At 35.6% G+C, this 22956-nt stretch overlaps 1 protein-coding gene across 11 annotated transcripts in view; it reads right to left on the bottom strand.

Moving 5' to 3' along the window:
• The window catches only part of R3HCC1L (R3H domain and coiled-coil containing 1 like), a 69151-nt gene extending 47569 nt beyond the window's left edge, over positions 1–21582 (bottom strand). For 4 of the 11 annotated variants that reach the window (XR_896724.2, XM_011374026.2, XM_011374021.2 and 1 more), the window contains exons 1-3: positions 21481–21582; positions 7980–8048; positions 5601–5709 (exon numbers count right to left, since the gene is read on the bottom strand). The gene's annotated coding sequence lies outside the window, so the exon portion shown is untranslated. The other 7 variants (XM_011374022.2, XM_023519785.1, XM_011374023.2 and 4 more) reach the window with 7 other exon arrangements.
• Between the last annotated feature and the right edge of the window lie 1374 nt (positions 21583–22956).

Here is a 22956-nt window from a genome sequence, read left to right as displayed (position 1 = left end):
TCTCAGTGGAGTGACAACTGTCATTCTTCTTGCTGTAATGACAGTTTACTTTAATATTTATGCCTTAACAACAACTACAGCCCTGTTCTCAGCAAAAAAAGAAATCATGTGCTATTTATACGAGACACTACTTAATTAAAATATGTCAAGAATAGCACTGCCGCCCTTCACATAAGCATAAAAGAATTTTTAAAGAATCTTAAAATTACATTACTGAAGTCAAAATTCAACATACTAAATTTTTCAAACAAGGAAACTGAGGATCTGAGATTGTCATGTCTGTGGTTGGATAGATACTAAGTGGTAAAGCAAGACTGGAACCTAGATTTCAATTACAAGCACTGTGCTCATTCTATTTCTCAGACATATCATTTTCATACTTGGGATTTCAGAGGGCGTGGAAGGTAATGAAGGTTGGGTGCCAGTTGTGTGTGTGCCTGTGTGTTTTGAGGGAGGAAGGTGGCCACAAATAAGTAAATTTGGTCACCCATACTACTGTGCTTGCTACAAAAGTTACCCATCTGAGAGTCACTACCTTAGAGAACAAAAGTAGATGAATCTCTGACAACTAGAAACCCTTCTCTTTTCTTTTCTTATGTATTTGTCCTCATCCTATCTAGATGGTTGAAAAGAAAAAAGCAGAAAGATATTTAATATAAGCAGAATCAGAAAAGCAAGAGACTCGATAAATTAAATGGATAGAAGTGCAATGTGTCCTCTTCATTTTCAAGGATGCCACATTCTGGTCAAATGCAGAACACAAGTTGACTGATGGGACTTCACCCTCTGCTGGCCAAAACGTATCATTGCTGCATTTCCTGATCGCCAAACTACATCCATACTGATCTGATCTTATGACCTTATAGCTGAAAAAGACCTCTGAAAATCGTGTCATATAACCTCCTCACTTTAGTGGAGGAATTTATCTAAGATTTACAGCTATTTCAGTGGGAACTGAAACCAGAACCTTGATCTTTTATCAACTAAATGAGTAGTTTTATCATCGTCATAGCTGCTTTAACCAGTTTTCTACCCACTATTTGCCCAGGATATACTAGCTGAGCAAAGTTTAATCAGGAAGTTAATTGTGCTGCAAAAATAATCATTAATGCACTTCAAAATTAAATATACTGTCCACACTAATGCTCATTTCCATTAGTATAAGTGATCAAGATGACATTTCCATCCCATTCCCACAAAAATGTGCCTCATACACTGGACAAAAACTCTACAATTATTCTTAAAACATTTCTCCTAAGAATTCCAAAAGAAGTACTTCCCCCCCAAAATTTGCTGGTTTTAGGTGAATAATAAGGAATGGCAATTCTCTGAACTCTTATTTCTATGTACTCAATAAGTTCATAGAAAGGGTGTTTTATTTGCATTAGCCAAATACATTTTAGAATAATGAGTTTTTCTACTCATTTGCAAGGCTATCTTAAGCCAACACAAAGATGCTTTCCTTTCATTAAAAAAAAAAGTCTTTTTATAGTTTCAATTTGATTAAGAAAGATCTATTTAGCAATGCCTAAAAGAACAATGACATATTTTTCAAAATCTGCTGCTGCGAACCATGTCTAATTATGTTTTCTGTTTCATTAAAGTTTAGGCCATACAAGCAAAAGTGAATTAGTGGTAGAGTAGTACCAATAGCAATAACAGATGGAGAGAAAGAGAAAAAAATAACAAGCTACCATTTAATAGCTGCTTACGATGTGACAGGGACTGGGCTAAATGTTTAACATATATTATCTCATTTAATTCCTTTATACAACTAGGAGGTCATTATTATTATCTAAATTTTACCAATGAGAAATTTAAAGCTTAAGTAACTTAAGATCACACAGCTTCTAAGTATTGGTTAGGATTTCAAAGTCCCTCCACTTAAGTACTACACAAGACTGCCTGATAGGATGATCTCTCACAATAATATAGTAATTTCATAAATATTCACAATTCACTTAGAATCTGCATAAACGCAAAGCAATCAAAGAGAGTTCAAAGACTGCTGCAGTAAAACAAGAAAACCAACTAGGATAAGAATGAAAGAAGTTTAATGCTTTCATGGTATGCTTATTCTCAGTAACCTTCTAGAATTAAAAGTGCTGACAATAACAATTCACTATTGTCTCTGAAACTTCCTCATTCACCTTGCCTCACCCTCAAAGCCATATGGTGAAGAAACTCACCAGGTGTCAGGAAAGGAACTCCCTCTCACCTTATTCCCCACAAGAATAATCTCTATACTTCTTCCTACTAACTCCCCCAACCATCTGAAAACATTATCCTTCTCTACATACTTCCTTTTATCCAGAGGCGCATGTGAACATGGGAACAATGACCAGTGAAATTAGTAACAGTGCTTAGACTGGAGGAAGCTTCAAAGCAGAATATAGAGTGCACTTTCAAATCTGAATATAAAAACAGAAAAAAACTTGTGCATCAAATACCTACTGCAGATAGTTTTTTCAGACGTAATCTTAAGCAAAATATAATATAGTATTTTAATATAGTCTGCCTTGGACATTATAGCCTTTGCCTCTGCATGCAGCTGGAGAAAGAATATAGCTTATGTAACTAGAAGAAATATTTCATGAAAAATCTGAGAATCAAAACAATGAAAGACAAGATACATGATTCCAGTAGGATCTTGGGAACCCCAAAACACATAAACCATGGCATGAAAAGGTTTTTCTAACATAACACAATTCATGTCCCCAACTTATTTTATACTTCACTGGCCATGGTCGTCATGCATCAGCACCAACTGATTTCATGCTTTATAGGCTGGGAAACACTCCAAAGCTCAGTCTCTTTCACACTCCATTGACATGGTAACCCCATGGCTCACCAAGTTTAATGTCTGCACCTACAGCAGACCATCTCAAAAGGCAATCAAATCAAAGCTTTAATATAACTGAACAACGGCAATATATAATATGTAATAGAAAAGTAGAAAAGTCTACTTCCTATTCTGTATATATACCTGGGGGGAGGGGCAGGAAGAGAAGAAAAAACTCCCCAAAACTTCTTTCCTTCACTATACATCTAGAGGTTGCTTTGTGTTTCTAGACTTATTTGAAATTAGTTCCTCTCCTGGATCTACCCTGGGTTACACTGATATCCTACAGTGACAATAAAAGAGTTGAAATAGATAAGGCTTTGGGGGCTGTGACTCAAACTTGACATACATAAACTCATTTGATCCCAACTAAATACTAAGAGGAAGATATTATTATCTCAATTTTACAGATAAGAGATCTGAAACTTAAGTTACAGCTTTAGTGTTTGTTAGGATTTCAAAATCCCTATAGTTAACCACTATAGTAGACTAGGACACATGCCTTTTAAAAAATGGAGTAAAACAAAGCACAACAGAAAATAGGTTAAAAACAAAGAACACAAAAGTGCAATAGCAAAAAAAGAGAATAACTATAAAGAAGGTGGAGTTCTATATGTTAGAGATATAGTTTCAACTCTATATCTATCTCCTTCCTCCTTGCAGCTATGCTAGCCAAGTGTGAAGGCCAAATGTGGCTGGTAAGAAACTGAGAAACCAAAAGACTTTAAAGCAAGTTTCACTTTAAAGCAGGCAAAGAAAATATTAGATAATAAATAAGAGCTTCTCTTATATGTAGATTAAAAGTTTACTTATTAGAGTTTCAAGAATAACGAATAATTACCTTACAATACAATATCTTCAGAGCAATGTTCCTTTTAAGGATCAGAACATCTGTACAGAGTACTACAGATGGCTTTCAAAGAATAATAATCAACAGAACAAACATGGCTTGGGTACTTAAACAGCATTTTAATCCATCATTCTTATGATACAAAAATAAAGATAAATGTTAAAGACTGGTAAAAGCTAACAACAATAGGTAATGGCATTTCTTGCAGTCAAACAATATTAAGTGTACCTACTGTACTGCGATATGTTAGGGGCAGTGGACATTATAAAGTAGGACTACAAGTAATAACATGGTTTGAACATGAATAATGTAGCCTCCCCTTTAAGTTGTCTCTACCTAATTGGGAGGATAAGAAAAAAATTTTTTAAATCTACCCAATCCACATTCTCATCAAAAGAACACCTAATCTTACAGTTATGATGACAAAATGAAACAATAACATCTTGAAAGGAAAAATGAAACACTATTTCTACCCCACCAAAACACACACACACTGGAACTAAGATGAACAGCTTCCATTCAAATTACCCACAGAACCTGAGCTGCTCTGCTCTTCTCATTTCTCCTCTTCCCCCCATCTCCTCTATAACTTACAAACAACCACCTCACTCTGCGTCCATCTTCCCCCAACTGCTGCCCAACAATTCACAGGCTGTCACAGATTGTCAGCACTGTGTTTGGGGACTTGAGAAGTACTCTTGTGGGACAGTACAGTGCGTTAGTACAGCATTTTCCAAGACACAATGTCACTCTTAATAGCCAGTTGCAAATTAGTTTCCTCTTAAAAAAATAATACTCCTAATAAGACAGGTACAAGGAGATTTTAAATAACCAAGATTAAAATTCGCTTTAGTTTGCTCTAAGATCTGGGTCATTTCAGAGTCATGCACAATGAAATACCATGCTTCTACTCACCATTCAGGACCTATGAAGTCCGCTTTCTGATGCTACTAACAAAAGCAGAGACTACCAAAAAACATATCAAAGGGGAAGCTTCTTTCACCTTTTTTCTGTACTATAGCTCCTCATCCTTCGATTCTATTTGAGAATATTTTAAGCTCGGCTCTCAACATCAACAATTACTTCTTACTTGCTCTGCAAAACCATTTAGAAGAAAATTCTGCAAATCACCAGTATCAATTCATTAGTTTCCATCCAACTTTTTGCCACATGCTTCAGCAGCACACAAGTTCAATTATCTTCTGACAACTGCTGTGACTGACTCTCATTTCCACTAAACCTTCACCCTACACAACAGTTTTCCAGTTGCCTCTGGATGCATATGAAAAGTTAAAAGCTGAAACAGACTGAAAAGATCATCAGAGGATGTGGGTTAGAAAAATCTCTTACAAAAAGCAGGTCATAGCAACTAAGTTATCTTGAAAAAATTTTTAATTGAAAATAAATACTTATAGAGTAATATTTTAAAAACTGAAATCAGTTTCACTAGACACCTATTTTTCATTTCCAAGTTCTTTGATAGTATTATTCATTCTACTTTATTATGTTTTACTAAGGATTTAATTGACGATCTATTCTTTAAGCCTCACAATAACACACATCTTTGCTGATCTTTATATGAACTATAAAGAAGCTAGAACTTAACGGGAAGGATGTTAATTCTCAGTTCTCACAGTGAAAAGAGACTGAAGAAAGCAAAGCTAGTAATTGAGAACTAACTCCAATATTTAACCAGCCCCATTTTTCTTTACAACACTAAAATTTAGAAAGACAATGAACAGAAGCAAGAAAATTTTCAAAACATCTAGTCTCTTAGGAATAGCCACTTTCAAACTTGTCTTACATGAGAGTTACAAAATAAAATGACAGTGAAGAAACAAAATACAAGCAAACAAATATTTAGAGTAAATGAACAGTATTTCTATAAAATATAGTTAACTGACTTACCAAGTAAGCGACATTTATTTTTTGAATACTAAAACACTAGAACACACATAGACTCAGTCTGAAGGCAAATGGTACAAAAGTTCCCTTCTGATAGACACAGCAGCCTCATCTGGAAAATAATAATAATAATAAAAGTTATTTTAATAAAAATATGTAGTTATCATTTCTTTGACAACTATCTGTGAACTTAACTTTCATTATTTCATTTCGTTACTGCGTAGTGACTTATCATAGATTGTACAATGAAAACACACACATAAAAAATACTTTAAAGAAGCTCATCAACAAAACAGAATAAAGAAATGTCATCTCCTCTCATTTTCAGTCTTCTTAAAACTAGTTTTTGGGGAAAGAAACACTTATTAACTGCCATCGGAAAAAAAGATAGAAACAAAATACAAATGATCAAAAATACAAAAAGATATTCAACTTCTAGTCATGACTATAGGATGGCACAGAGTGGATGCTCAATAAGAGTATGCTGAATAGATAGCTGGATGGATGATAAAAAAAAATAAGCCTCATTAGTTAGCAAAGAAAAAATAAATCACTTCGGTTAGCAAAGAAATACAAAATAAATATATATATTTGCCCAACAAACTGGCAAAGATTTAAAAAAAGAGCAATAAGGTCCTCTTTTGGTAAACGGAGACTGAATATGCTCACGCATCATTGGTGGAGATACACATTTTATTAATATAAAAAGCATTTTAAAAATACTTCTAATCTTTTACATATATCTCTTTCAAAGAATTTATCATAAGGAAATAACTGTATTTCTACAAGGATACTTTATTTATAATGGTGAAACATTATAAACAACTTTAATGTCCATTTTTATGGGCCAGATTAAATAAATTATGGTATATCTATATTATGGAAAACAATACAGACATTAAAAAGAATAATATAGCTCTATAAATATTGATATAAAAATCTGGAAAACATATTAATAAGTTTTTTAAAAATGGAGAATTTAACAAGAAGTGTACAAAGCCAATAAAAAGAAAACTTCAAAAAATTCCTGGATACAAAAGTAGATTTGAACAAATGGAAAGATATTCCCTGTTCTTGGATAGGAAACTCAAAACAAATCAACATCATCGAGATGTCAGTTCTCCCTAAATTAATTTAATAAATTAATTTAATAAATATTTCAGTACAAGCAGCAGTTTTTTATGGAGACTGACAGCTGATACTAAAGTTCAAAAGAAAAATAAACATGTAAGAATAGCCAATAAAACCGTAAAAATTTTTAAAGGTAGTCTTTGATATAGTTAAAACTGTGATAATGGTACAGGAATAGACAGACTGGCGCAAAAGAACAGAAAGTACAGAAATAAACTGGATGGAAACTTAATATATGATAAAGGTGGCATCTCAAAACACTAGAGCAAACTGTATTTTTTAAAAAAAATATACTGGGATAACTAATTAGCATTTGAAAAAAAGGTTATTAAGCTCATATAATATTCACTAAAAAAAAAAATTCCAAATCGATCAGGGATCCAAACATAACAACTAAAATCATACAAGTGCTAGAGAAAAAAGTGTGTAAATTCCTCTTTACCCTGGGTAAAGGGAAAGGCTTTCTAATCATAACTCAAAATTCAGATGCAAAAAAAGACTAAAAAATTGGACTATATAAAAGCCTAAACACACACACACACATATCAAAGAACAAGCAAATTGTAACATACATCACTTATAAAGAGCTAATATCCCTAATATATTTTTAAAAACTCTTAAATTATTAAAATTGAGAGGAAAACACCAAAAAATCTGATGGAAAAATTAATACAACTCACGCATGATATTAAAATGACATATATTCAACCTCACTACTAAGAAAAATGAATATCAAAACTACATATAGACACTATTTCTTACCTATAAGGTCAGCAAAAATTAAAAAGTATTAACAACATACTCTGATGGTGAGGTTGTAGAGAAACTAACTCCCTCACACACTGCTGTTAAAAATTCAAACTTGTACAAACCCATCCCCACCAAACGGATTTAGCAATATTTAAGAAAACCATATATGCTTTTAAACTTTTAACCTAACCATCTCATTTTAGGAATTCACCCAAACATATACTTTCAACATAGAAAATATATATGGACAAGGTTAGTCACTGCAGCACTGTTTGTAAACACAAAATATTAGAAATAGCATAAGAAATAGGTTAACATCTTCATAATAGGGTACTATGCAAATATAGGAAGGAAAATAAGACAGAGGGAGGGAGGCAAGCTCTATAAATTACTGTGGAATGTATTCCAAAATAGACTGTGAAAAAAGCAAAGTACAAAAGAGTATCTATCTATAGTATGTTACCTTTTGTTTAAGAAAGAAGAGGAAATAAGAAAATATACCTGTATCTTCTCATTCCTGGGGAAAAACCATACAGGAAGGGTAATTCTGAGAATGATGAGATTGGTTACCTGTAGAAGTGGGTGGAAACAGGGTGGAAAGGAAAAAATAAAACAAATAGGTAACACTGCTCTGAGTCTATATTTTTACCACAATTCTAACTTTTGGAACCATGTTAATGTTTCACGTACTAAAAATAAATCAGATCAATTAGGATGAAGAGGAAAACGTAGAATACGAATAGAACTGAACTGTATTTCAAATGACTAACATAACTACACAGCAGGGACGGGGAAGAATGTTGGGGAGAGAAAAATAATTCAAGTAACTTTTGAACATAGTTATTAAATCAGCACTGTCCAACAGAAACATAATAAAAGCCACATATGTAATTTAATATTTTCTAGTAGCTGCATTAAAATAAAAATAGGTAAAAATTTTGATATATTTTATTTTGCCTAATATATCTAAAATATTTCAACATATCAACATAAAAACATTATTAAAATATTGAGATATCTCACGTTCCTTATTTTATACTAAGTTTTCAAAACTCAGTATATATTTTATACTTACAACACATCTCAATTCATGTAGTTATTGGCTATCCTAGTAGACAGTGGAAATTTAGACTATATGCCCATAAGCTAAAGGAAAAAACTATCAACAAATATTGAACTCTGTTACTTGATGTCTTTTAAATAGTGATATAAGTTAGCAATTTTTAAACTATTTTCTAATATTCTAGGATTGAGTCAGTAAGTAAAAATGTGAACACTAAGACTAGGTTTCTCACTGTTAGAAGAGGGAGTTATAAATAGAGAATGAAGAATAGAATAAATCCTCTAGTGTTGGATTGCAATCAGTGTAACAATTTAAACTCACTGCTTTCAGTAGACAAAAATGTGTATGAGTGTGTGTGGAAACACACATATGTCACATGTATCTATTTTCTAGATGCATGCTGAGAGGGCCTAGAAGCAATGACACCCAGCAGCAGCAATGAGGACTTGTTGAGTCCAGATCATGGCTTATAAAGCCATTCTCTACTAAAAGGAACCAGAGCTCTTGGAGAAAGAACTCATTCCAGGGTTTGGGCTGTACGAGATGAGCTAGAACATCTTGTTGTGATAAAAAGTGAAAAAGTGCTCAAAGAATGACAAGGGCAAGCCAAAAGGAGACAGAAATCAACTCGAAGGGGCTCCCACTGACCAAATCAGGGACAGCATCAAGATAAGGAAATAACGTATTATTATAAATAATTATAGAAGGAATGATGGAATTGGAAAATCATCACTTAGGAATCATCATGAAAATGATTCAGGAAGAAATTACCAATGGACACTAAAATTAATGAAAAAAACTTCAAGGAATAACAGTATTTATAAAGTCTCAAGTATTTTTTCAAAGATATCCTTCCTTTTCCATAACAGTGCCCTCTTAGCAGACCTATATTTAATTACTGTATTTGAGTACCATATTCTATTACTTTGCCTTTCACAGATTGTAATTTCACATAAAAATATTCCAGTTATTCTTATCAAATCATTCCAGTCTTGTGGGTTAAGAGAGTAGAATGGACATATACAAATAATTTTGCTTCTTCCCAAAATCCTACTAAAATAATAGTAAAGTTTTTTTTTAAGGCATAAATCAACGAGGATGGAAAAAGTAACAAAACTTTGGAAATTGGAACATATACAAATGAACGCTAACTGTATAGCAGACCCTGGAGAGCCAAATCCCTAACTAGCAGTAGAGAAAACTGAGGCTCGATTTCAGTTTACACCAGAAATCCACACAACGGTCAAGAACTGCCCTGCTGGCACCAACTCTGGAATTGGAAGTGAAGTGGGGAAGGCGTATGGATGAAAGCTGTTTGAGAAGTAGTTCGGTCCTTAGATTCCCTCCTCATCCGTGAAAGGAGACTTGAGGTTATCTCTGTAGAATGTAAAATAGAAGATCTCTGGGGTCTGAAGCGACAGGCCTTTCAAACTAGGTGGTTATGTGAGCACACTCAACACTGAGATCTACTGCCTCACCTCCATTTCCACACGCCAGCTCCCAGTACCTACAAATACTTGGCACAGCATTATAACAGACATAGACCCACACTAAGGCACATCGCTGTGAAATTTTGGATACCTGGGGACAAAGCAGATATCCAACAAGTTTCCAGTGAGAAGGTCCAAACAAAAGAAGATTCATATTGGCCTGGGACTTCTAAACAGCAACAGAGGACAAGGAGAAAACAAAAACTATGCCTCAATATTCTGAAGAAAAATACTTCCAATCTAGAATTTACACTCACCCAAACTATAGTAACCAAATGTGAGGACAGAAAAAAAGATATTTCTATATGAAAAGGCTCAAAAAATTACCTCCCACATACTCTTCCTTAGAAAATTACTAGAGGATTGAAGAAGACTGTAGCCACAGTAAAAAGTTACTAGGAGAACCAGATTTAAATGCATGCAGTTGATAAGGACGACTTACCTCAGCAGGCACTCTTTACGAGCCAACCAATCACTGACTGATTCATTCCAATAAATACACTCCTGAGTGCCAACCAGTCAACAACAATGTCAACAGAGCAATCATGCATCTACAGATGTTAATACACTTCTGTTCCTTAAAATCTTCCAATCCCTGAACTCCATGTTCCCCCAAAACGCTGTGTAAAATTAACAATCTGCTTTGTTCAGGGAGATTGTGCCTGGTCAGATATTCTGGATAGTGAGTGATGGCCTCATCATCCTTGACACCAAATGAGAAAATAAATCAAAAGACATGGGATATGGAAAACAGGATATTCAACACAAGAGAGAAGTGAATGGAGAACTATATTTCATTATAAACTTTTTTTCCTATTTGAATTTTTAAACTGTGTCTATATTAAACTACATTTGTTGATAAAATATAAGTAGCAACATACGATCTTAAATATATTATTCATCATTCAAAAATACAAAAATAAAACATTTCAATTGTTAGAAGACCTTTATATTTCTGATACTGAAAGAACATAAACATAAAAAAACAGAAGCTTTAAAAATAATTTTAAAAAAATGTTAAGCAAATAACTACCAAGGATGTGGAGAGAATTCAGTAATTGTAATACCACGAAGATTGTAAGTAAGTAAGGTCTGACCTTACTTACAAATTCATTAATGACCAGGAGAGTACAAATAACACATTTAATTAAATTTGCTTATTTATTTTGGGAACTATGATTAACAGCAGTGAGAAAAAGTAGTAATATAAAAGAACAGAGATGAATTAAAAACATTGGCCCAAAACAACCAAATTGGAGAGTGAATGGAAGGCTAGGTAAAATTATAGGCTTAAAACAACAAAATAGAGATATTGGAGGCTTATTTACCATTAATTTCACCACACTATGTTGGCATATGAATTTTGGCCAACATATGTTAAATGAGGAGAGACACACACACACACACACACACACACACACACACACACACACACACACACGATGTTTTCTTTATGAGACTGATAATACTAATTAAGTAAGGATTCATCAAGGGATTACATCCTAAAAACAAAGTACTGTTGACGTAATTTGTCAAGGGTAGTTTTATACTCATAGTTTCATGAGTATAGAAACTATCAAGGATTACCAATAATGAATTAAACTGTCCTGAAGACAACTCAGTTATCTACTCTATGTTCTTCATCTAGCTATCTTTGAATTATCCTCATTATTCCTGTTCTTTATTCCCAGACATTAATCATTTAAAATAGTTTACATGTCCCAAACTCTCCAGCAGGAAAGTGTGGCTGGCTATATGACTACGTTTCACCAAAGGAATATAAGCAAAAAGTGATACAGTATATATTTTTCAGGAAGGATGCTTAAAGAAACAGAGATATTTCTCTTCCTCCTTTCTGCTGATTGGAATGTGGATGAAATGGCTGGAACTCCGATAGCTATCTTAGACCACAAGGAGATTTTCAAAAAATATAGAACCAATGCACAGTGAAGCAACAACATGACACCATAATAAACCATATCAATCCTAGACTACTACTGGAATTCCTGACATCTAGAAAAATAAACTTCTATCATGTTTAAGTCTATTATTTTGTTGCAATCAAATCTAAACCTATTATAATCTCTATGCTAATATACATTCCTGGTTTTCTTTCTTTCTCTAAATTATCCCTAGTTCTTTTGCCAGCTCCTTTCCTGCCTCCCATTCCTTTACTAGTAGTTCCCCAATATTCCATCGTTGGTCTTTTCTGCTCTCCTCTAACTAAGTTCTAGGTCAAACACTCTAAAAAACCACATCTCTGTATGTCTGATCTTTTATTTGAGCTCTAATTTTATCTCCAACTGCCTATCATTTCACTTGTATGAGATATTATTAAACAGGAACAAGTGATTTTTAAAACAAACAAAATAGACAAAGTGGTAATAGTAGCGATAATAGTAGTTGTTGTGATGTAATTAATAGCTAATATTTATTGAGCTCTTAATATTTGCCAGGCATTGTCCTAAGTCTATGAGCTAATCCTCACGACAATCGTTTATGTAGGGAGTATTATCACTACCTCCACTTTAAAAATGAGGAAACTTGAGAATCAGACAAGTTAAATAACTTTCTCAAGACACATAACTAATGTACTAAAAAGAGCATTCAAACCCAGGCTTTCTAGAACTCACTCTCTCTTAATCAGACCTTATTCTGAGGATGTACCACATCTAAAGACTTAATTTTAAGATTGTCCTCAGCAATCATGATAGTCATTAAATATCTACCATGGTAATAAATTTTATGCCTCTGAAGATTAATTTTTAGAAATTGTTAAATATCATTTATAAACAAGTATGGTAAATAAGATGAGTGATTAAGCAAGATAATACTCTTTGGGGGACTAAGGATATGACCATCAAGTAATGAGATTAGTTTTCTTATATGGCTCTACTGGTTCTGAAAGCAGTTCCAAAAGACAAATTCCAAAGATTATTCGCTAGAATAAATGCATGGTCTTGTAAATGGATTACTTAAAAAAGCAGAGCATTCATTTACACTATTCTTTATTTTTAAAGCACCAGATATTTTAAACTACCACTCAATTATCTAACACCTAAAACTTTCACACGACTTTCAAAAGTACCATTACCTACAGAATCAAACCTAAGTTCTTCAACCTAGCCTTCAAAGCCTTCTACTAATTTTTTCATTATCCCCACACCCATAAACCTAACAAATGACTAATCATCGGTAAAAATCATACCTTCCATTTGTGCAATATTGTTAACATTCTCTTTTTGTCTCACTCAGTTTACATACTGTACTCATTTTTGCTTCTAACTTCTCATCACTCTATGTGGAATTTTCTTCTATTCTCTCCAAATTATCATTATATCACTTACTTCAAGATCCTCCTCTTCCATGAGGCCTAAATAACCTCATATAGATATTGCTAATTATCTCAACAGAGATAATCCAGTAGCAGAACTAAAAGAATCTCAAAGACTGACCAGTCTAGGACTTCTTTTGTCTAAGAGTGATTTTCTAAGGAGAGGGTTCACTTCCATCAGACTGTTGTGTCAAATACCTTAGAAAGTTGATTTGACAGCTAACACAATGGAGGCCCAGAAATATCCTATAACTTGCCCTAGTTTTCAGGTGGTTAAAATTGGCTATATTTTCTAAATTCTCTAGAATAATCATATATTGAATTTATGGTAACAGTAAAAATAAGAAACTTCAGAAATTAAAACGTGACATTATGAAATCAAAGATAAATTCCTCAACCTTGAAGTCAAGAATCAGAGGCAAAGAAAAGTTTCAGTCTACTCAAGGAAACAAATGAGAAGCACAATACAGAAAAGAAACTATGGCAAAAAGGAAAAGGAGCAATATCACATTAAACACACTGATGGCAGAAACCAAGAGCTACATATCTTCTGGGGCTTATCAACTCCAGTACTTAATAAATCATTGGTTCTCACACTGGAAGAGCCAAGAAGTCTAAAAGATCACTAGAAATTCTGAATGTACTGAAAGATAGTCACACTGAATTTTAAACAGTTATTTGGGATGGTTGAAGAGAATTACCCATCACATAAACAATCAAGACTACTGCCTTTCCTTTTGAATATTTTCCTAAAATGAAAAAGTAAAATGAAAGCACAAAAGTTCTGGAAAGAGTCATATGATAAAAAAAAGTTTAGAACCACTAAGATAGGCTAATAAATTTATCTTTTCCTAGAACTAGGGTTTTTAATTCCGGTCTATAATCTCTTACCCAAAAGTCCTGGGGTCAGGCAGGCTGCAGAGTTCAGATTTTTTTTTTTCCATATTTTGGAAAGGTTAATATGATACATACCTTATACAGTACAAAATATTCCAACCAAGGTCTGGGGCAATGTTCTATAATTAAACACGTTAATATTTCTGTGGGGCAAAGTATAAATCATTATGCTACGTATGATGGACTACAAATAGCCTTATATTGACTTTTGCTGCCAACCGAGTTGGCACAAACTTCTTTAAAACTTCCAATTTTCACACTTTGAATTTAGGAAGTATGGTTATGGACTTCAAATTCGTTACACCTAAGAGGTGAAATTATATATAGGTGGATTTTATTTCTTTCCTGATTTTTAAAATTTTATGCAGTATATTATTTACATGTATCAGATTATTTACAAAACAAGACTGATGAATTTAAAAGGGGGTGGGATAGTCTATGGCCATGCTACCGTGAACAAGCCCGATCCTGTCTGATCTCGGAAGCTAAGCAGTGTCGGGACTGGTTAGTACTTGGATGGGAGACCATCTAAGAAGACCAGATGCAGCAGGTGTAAAAAATTAAAAAATAAGGGATTGTAAGCTGACAAGGTCCTTGCAATCAGTAAGGTCAACCAAGGGTTGCCTCGCTAAATAAATAAATAAATAGGGGTGGGATAAAGCCAAATACAGAAACTGGCCAACTTGCAAACCTAGTTAAAAAAAAAAGAGAGAGAGAAATAACATCTTGTTCAGAGCCTAAAAGCCAAGAAAATAATTTAAAATAGTTTTGAGTTTAAAAGTTTTTACAAATTTAGCATAAGCTGTTAAACTAAATTAATAAAAACACCATTAGCATTACTAATATTCAACAGGATTCAAAAAGTGATAGTTTTATTAACTTGTTTTTTAACTTACTATTTCTCAGTTCAGAAACTGCTTGCAACAGACTGTCTTTCCCAAAGATGGCACCTATTCCCTACCCCATTTTTCGTACAGTGTGACTCTGACACTCCTGTGAGAAGTGGGTTCGGTGTAATTGCTGCTCTCCTTGAATTTGACAAGCTTGTGTCAGTGACTTCCCAGGCTAGTTCACAAAAGGCAACATAGCTTCTACGTGGTTCTCTTGGGATGCTTACTCTTAGAAAATAGCCACCCACCATGCTAGGAAGAAGCTCAAATTAGCTTAGGTACGTAAGTGTTCTGGGGGATGGCCAACATCAACCATGAGACAATGTGAGTAAAGAAGCCTCCAGATTGTTGCTCTCAGCATGCAAGTCAGCACCAGCTTTCAAGTCTTTCCAGCTAAGGCTCAGACAAACCATCTCCACACTGCCCAATCTGAATTAAGACAGAATCCCCTGCATAATAAAACAGTTTACATCACTAAATTTCAGAGTAGCTTGCTACAAGACAAAGCTAAACAGAAGCACCCTTTCTTAGTTCAGTAGCTTCGTATTAAACTCATACATGCACATACGCCCTAAAATCAAGCTTTTCTCAACTTTAAGGAAAAGTTCAAACTACCACTAAGAAATTAGGCAGACTTGTTTAAATTAATTCAGTTTCTACTTAGAGAACTTAAGAACTCATCTCAAATATATTCTGAGTACCTACATGTAGAACACTTTACTAGATGTCTAAGACACAAAGATGAATAACATAGTCTGTAGCTATTAATCTAATCTAGAGAAGAATAAAAATAGGTACACAGTTTGTGGAAGTACCTAAGTGCCAAAATAGGAATGTAAAATTAATTCTACCACAAATAGTTAATTTATAAAATCATTTTGGACTTATAGACAGCTTTCTGATTCCTTTAGGAAAGTAGAAGAGCGTTAGTAAATGCCTACGAAAAAAGAACAGAAAAAAACATGAAAACTGTAGGACTTGTTAATGTTTAGATTGTGAAATTATGAGTGTTTTTTGTTGTTTTGTCATTCTTACAAAAATTTCCTATATTTTTCAAGTTTTCTATAGTAAGCGTTTATTAGATTTTTAAGAAAAAAATTCCAAAGAAATAATTTAATTTTTTTTAAAATGTGTTTACACTATGAAAGGGATCAAGTAAGTAGTAAACAGGTCTGCAACACAAAAGTTGGCTTCGTGTATGCATGATGAATGTGCAAAATAAATTTAGTATTTAAGGAAAAATCTTAGTGTAATAAAAACCACATAAACATATTACTTGATTTACTACTAATATTTGCTTTTCTTCCCTTTCCTAGCTAATTACAAATATTTACAAGTTCTCTTCAAATAAACAAAAATTAATTCAATAAGCTCTCCATCTCTTGGTCATGCCCCGGTTGTTCTCTCACGTTCTTTCTGTCTCCCCTTCTGCATCTGTCTATGTCATTTCTAAGTCGGCCCTTCCTCTACATCTCTGATTAAGCCTTTTTAACTGCCTTTGAAACCTTTTTAACTGCTTTTGTCTGACTTGTCCCTCTCAGTGTCAGACTTCCCCTCTGTCTTTGATTAACCTTCACTCTCTACCTATTGTTTATGTGAGTTCTTCTTTCTTTCCCCCAGTAACCCACCCCATTTCCGAGACATTCTTGTTAACTTTTCTCTCTAATCTTTATAAACAAGCAGGGTTGGTACTGTTATTTCTATTTTACAGATATGAAAACAAATACAAACAGGACTACTGGTATAAATTTGAGCGGTCAGGATTTAAATCTAAGTGCTTCCTTTCTTTCTTTAAAACCCTTCTGGTATACCATGGCAAAGAACTTGGAAACAGTCCAACTGCAAGTCAATATTAACACCACAGATATTCCTTTCTAAAAGGCAAATCCCATATTGAGTGCCATACACTTTTTGCCCATATTTTTGCCTCTGCACCAAGTTAAGTGGTTATGAACTGTCAACCACTTGACTATTCCAGAAATCCATACCACCATATTCACAGGTTAAGCCATGCTATTTGGGAACCTTACCAGACACCAGAACCTGCTGTTTCTGACAGTGCTTCTCTATTTTTATTCCTAGTCCAAAACCAGCCATGTTTGACATTTAAAAAAAAAAAAAAAAAAGAGGGACAACAAATATTTATAAACTGAAGACTGAATTTAAAGAATAGAAAACTATACAAAAAGCTTGCATAAGAGTGAAAAATACACACCACGAACTGGGAGCATTGAGAGAAGCTCCAAATGCAGCTTTTACTGCTGCTAAGCAGCATCCTATAACTTCTTGTCTATCTCAAGCTGCAATTCAGTAAGTTCTTTGGAGTTTCACAAGCTTCATCCATCCTGCTGGGCTGACTAATGGAGAACTCTTCCCCACCCCACCCGCTAAGAGCACATTTTGTGATGGGTGGCAAAGAAGTAGGGTTCTCTTTGAAGACATGACTAGCCTAGTTCCATTTCTTCTCACTTCTCCTATGGGTGATAAGTCTGCAATAAATACAATTTAACAACTAAAATAAATGTCTAAATTACTGTTCAGGTTAGTGTTTGTCAAAGATCACCTTGCAGGTCACCAGTTCTAAACAAAGCGTGAGTGCCAATATTATATTTATAGTTTCATAATTTAAAATCTATACTTCTACTTCAGCACTAGTTCATTTACTTCTGTGATGTCTAATGAATGCACGAATGCTAAATCAACAACATACCATTCTTATCATTTATTCTGATGAGATATTTTGTGAATAGTTAGCTTATGGAGCTAATAAGGACAGGGTCAAAGATTCAAACATGTTGGCCAATTAGCTTTGCTGTGTTTCAGGGTTCCATGGTCAAAATCAACAACCTTAACCTTGACTAACAAAAAGTACACTGATCATGTGAAGCACTGGGGGAATGAATATAGATGTAGCACCAAAATCCATGACTATCAGAAAAATATAATAAAAAATAAAATAACAACATCATCTTTCTTACTAAGCCTGGCTAGTATGCATCTAGTTCAAACAATCTCTAATCTTTTCAGTCACAGAGGATTGGTATTATCATCCCTGTTTTACAGATGATGAAAAAGTGAACTCAGAAAGATTGTATGAACCAACGTCACAAAACTAGTAAGTAGCAGAGCCTGGGTTCAAACCTTGGGCTGTCTTAACTCCAAAGCTTAGGTTATTTACACAATACCATACTGTTTCTCCAGAGCATGCCTTAGGGACATAGGACAATCAACAAAATGTTCTTATTCAGAACTATGCAGCACAGTCATCACTAACAGCATTCACTATGCACACTTAGATGCTATAGATGAGAATGAGTCTACCTTCCAGAAACTTCTTTTAAGTAAAAAAAAAGTCAAGGAACAAAAGTATTTAAGACATAAAGGAAAAAATAACATTATCGCACAGAAAGTAGATTTTAATGGAACTGACTCTATTGTTATAATTTCATAAACAAATCTGTAGTGAAAAAATATTTATCTTGCTGATTCATGACTAAAGGTAAAATTAAAACTGACAAAGTAGAGCTAACAGAAATATCAAAAAAGAATAAAGGAAACATTTCTGAAACATCTGAATCTAATATCTTGTAGTCAATAGGGTATTTAAAGAAATCAAAAATAAACATTTCATTTCTTAACCCTAAAACTCTGCTTTGATCAACAAATCAGTTTTCTCTATTAGGCTTTCATCCTTGATTTCTCTAAACTCTCACTCCCTATAGATACACACATACCAATGCCACCCACCATCAGCACCAATCACTAAGAGTTTCTACCTTCAAAAAATGCACTTACCAAGTCTTCTGGACCTTACACTAAACTTTGAGTCGAAAAGTCTGGCTAAAAAAAAAAAAAAAAAAAAAAATGGTGGGGGTAGGAGAGAAGGACAAAAAATGCTCTATAACAGCAGTCCCCAACCTTTTTGGCATCAGGGACCAGTGCTTCAATGAGAATCTAATGCCTGATGATCTGAGGTGGAGCTGAGGCAGTGATGCTAGCACTGGGGAGCGGCTGCAAATACAGATGAAGCTTCCAAATACAGATGAAGCTTCCTTTGCTCGCCCACAGCTCACCTCTTGCTGTGCAGCCCTGTTCCTAACAGGCCACAGATGGGTACTGGTCAGCAGCCTGGGGGTTGGGGACCCCTACTCTATAAAATTCTGTCAGTAGTCAATATATAAATCATAAACACAGATCATCGTTCTGCTACAAGATACAATGTGCAGACAGAAAACTGCATTCTTACTACAGGTTTTAAATGAAGCACCAGTCCAACATCACATCCCAACAATCTTCACAACAGCATTTTAGAAATCTCTAAAAATGAAAAACAGCATAATATAATCTTTACATAAAATGCAACAGCTTAAAAAATAACAAAAACCCTGAAATCTGAGAACTTCTGTTTATAGAATTTGAAGTTTATGGGTTAAGGATAACTACCTTCATTTTATAAACAAACAAAAAAGTAATATCAAGAAAATACTTTACCTAAAATTATCATCTTTTTATCATTATCGTAGTCATCAATTACAATAGCAACAGAATAATGAGCACTTACTCCAGGCACTACTAAGCTCTTTATAGTCACATCTCATTTCATCTCTATAGACACTTTATGAGGTAAATGCTATTATCTCCATTCTAGAAATTAGCACAGGTCTTAGAAAGATCAACTACTTAGCCAAGTCATAAACTAGAAGTCACATCACCAGGATCTGAACAACTGTACTGCCATCTTGTTTTCTGAACCACATTCAAGTATCTTTCAACCAATGATTTCAGAATAAATACAAGTTGATTACCTATTTATTACTCCTCCAAACCATAAAAAAATTGATTGTAAAATCCCCGTTCTCTACAAGGGGAAGAAAAATAAGACAAAAAGCCACCTGCTTAGAGTCTCAGAGCTTAATTGCCATAAAAGAAAACTGAATACTGGCTATTTATATTCTGAATTCTAACTCTGAGGAAAAACAGACTCCTTGCATATACCTAGGACAGGTGAAAATAACCACAATATTTCAGCTAATACGCACACTACGTTAATGGGATTGTGTTAGAAGCAGAGCTAGGTTTAGCAGTAGTATCTGAAAGGGGAGAAAAGACACAAGACCTACTGGAGACAAGCATTAGTTTAGCACCACATCTGAGATACTTGTACCTGTGTAGCGAGCGCAGAAGGAAGGTTATAACAAAGCAACAAGGGTAGACAGGTGTGTCTGTGTCAGGAGAAGGGAAGTGTACAAATTCTGGTGCACTTTAAAATCTAGATGAAGTTTAATATTGACTCCACAGGTGACAGGGCCCTGATATAGCCTCTTCATCAGGAACATGGCATAAGAACATCTGCATGGCCCATATTCGTTTCCAAAGACACTTTCCTCCTGTCTATCAACTCATTTCACCCTCATAAAGATCACGACCATGCTTATGATCAAGTCTACAAAGACATAAACGTGATTTTAAAATTCAACTGACCTGGACTTAAGACAGAATAATCAGGTTATATGTGAAACATGCTTTCTCACATATCTCACTTCTACTGAAGGAAGAAGTTGATTACCACGACACTGGAAGGAAGACAGGCCAAAGGCTATTATCCCCATATTTCATAAAGGGAAGCCCCAGGCTGCGGTACACGGGCTACAAAAGATCACAGGTTGAGCAAGTGGAAGCCCCGAGACACTTCCCCACAGGACATCAGACGTAAAAGCCTAAGATTCTTTCTTTATTCAACTCTGAGAGGCGACTTTATTGATAAGAAAAACTTTAATAATCGGAGTTGGGGTTTTCCGAGGGCGTCCCAAGAAAACCAGGAAGTCCACCCTCCCGGACAGACTGCTCACAACCAGCCCAGTCCCGGGCTCCTGGGCAGTGGAGCGGACTCATTCGAGAGGCTCGCGGCCCGGACATCGCCCACAGCCCCGTGGTCGTCTCGGGGCGGCCGCTGCGGCCCACAGCCCCATCCCTAGGTCATCACGGATCCGCTCAGTACCTGTTGAAACCCGGGAAAGGGATGTTCCCACCGCAGGGATTATTTGGAGCGAGGGCCCACAGTGGGCACGCAGCCCCTGGGAAAACAAGGGTGCCGCGGGAGGGTCCTCAGCAACCCGGAGCCCGCGGGGGTCGAAGGGCGGGAGCTTCCCAGTACCCTCAGCCTCAGGCGGGGGCCCGCCCTGCGCGTCACGTGAAGAAAAAAATACCAGTAACAAAAGAGTTAAGTCTTGTCCCAAGTGTGAGGGGGTAAGCGGACTTGACAGGCCCTAAACTTGGGATACAGAGGGAAGGAACGAAGGAGGCGCAGGGACGCGGGGACGCTAGTTACCGGGGGCGCCGTCGCTCTCCGTTTCCGCCGCGTCCTCGAAGGTCTTGCTCTTCCGCTCGCGCCGCTGGGGTGCGCGCCAGGCCTCGACTCCGCCCCCCAGCGCCGCGGGGCCTTCTGGGGGCTGTAGTCTCCGCAATACCAGGGCCGTGTGGGTTGTCTGCTGGTCACGTGGAGGATGGGGGCTGGTAAAGTGACGCTCGGGTCTGCTCCACCCTTTGTTCTTACGCTCAGTTAGAAACGTACTCTGATCTCTTCATGTCCCATTCAATCTTAACATCCCTCTGATTCACAGCCAAGTTTCTTGAAAAGGTAGTCTACATTCGCTGTCTCCACTTCCTCTTTCGTCCTCTGTGCTGCTGCTTATGCCGCCACGGAAAATATCCTTGTTGTCATCAGTGTCCTTGTTGCCAAACTCTTGGGAGATATTTTCAGGTCCTCTAACTTAAGCTTTAGGCACCATTTTACGCTATTGGACAGTCTTTATCACTTATTTTCTGACACTAGTCAGGTTTTCCTTCCTCTCAGGTCGTTCTTCTCAGTCTCTTTCAAGAATTATTTTTCTAATATTAATGTTCTCTAGAGTTCTTGATTAGAATAGGGAGAGGGGAGCCCCCGCCCCTTCTCTCTTGAGCTCATTGTTTGTATTCCCAACTTCATTGACTAACCCCTCCTCATCCATGTCCCACAGGCACCTCAAATATAGCAACTTGAAAAGTGAACTACCTCCTCCTTCGTATTCACTAATGATCACTCCAATCTTCAACCTAAATTCCTCCCTCTCTCTCATTTGCTCTTTCATCCATGCCCAAATAATCAACAAATCTTGTAAATCTATCTTCCAAGTATCTCTTGAATCTGTTCCCTCTTCACATCCATTGCCAGTGATTTTACTCAGACCTGCATCATTTCTTACCTGATTACAGTATGGGCTTTCTTACTGGTCTCAGCACCTTAGCACCTCTATGGAATCCTCTATACTACCAACAGGCCCATTTATGCAAAGGGAATATTAAATGTCACACTTTTGGTAAAATCCTTTAAAAGATTCACTTGACTGAGTTTGGAAAGAGGAATGAAGATGAATCCTTTGGGTGGCTTTTGCAAGATATGAAAGCCAGCTCCAATATTATCTCCCTCCCACCTCTCATATTATGGTTGAGAGGTTAAGAGTAAGATTTATAGCAGATCTTATTGTGGGTTATGTGGGCATGGGCATTTTTTTTTAAACTTCCCTAGGTGATTTGTCATTCAACAAGGCTGTATTTTGTTGCCTACTTCATATATCAGGCATTGTGCTGGAAACCGAGAAAATAAGAGTAAACAAGACAATCCTTGCCCTTGTGGAGTTTACAGTCTCTTGGAAGAGACATATTAATCAAATGATTCCATACCAAGAAACAACAACAAAACCCCCACAGTTTTTGAATGAGAGAGGAAAAGTAATCAGTCTCTTTCCCTTTCCCTCTGCCACCTGCC

Source organism: Pteropus vampyrus, unplaced genomic scaffold, assembly GCF_000151845.1.
Source record: "Pteropus vampyrus isolate Shadow unplaced genomic scaffold, Pvam_2.0 Scaffold238, whole genome shotgun sequence".
Taxonomy (NCBI): domain Eukaryota; kingdom Metazoa; phylum Chordata; class Mammalia; order Chiroptera; family Pteropodidae; genus Pteropus; species Pteropus vampyrus.
The sequence above is the reverse complement of the archived record's forward strand: the minus strand, read 5'-3'. Positions and strand labels throughout refer to the sequence as shown.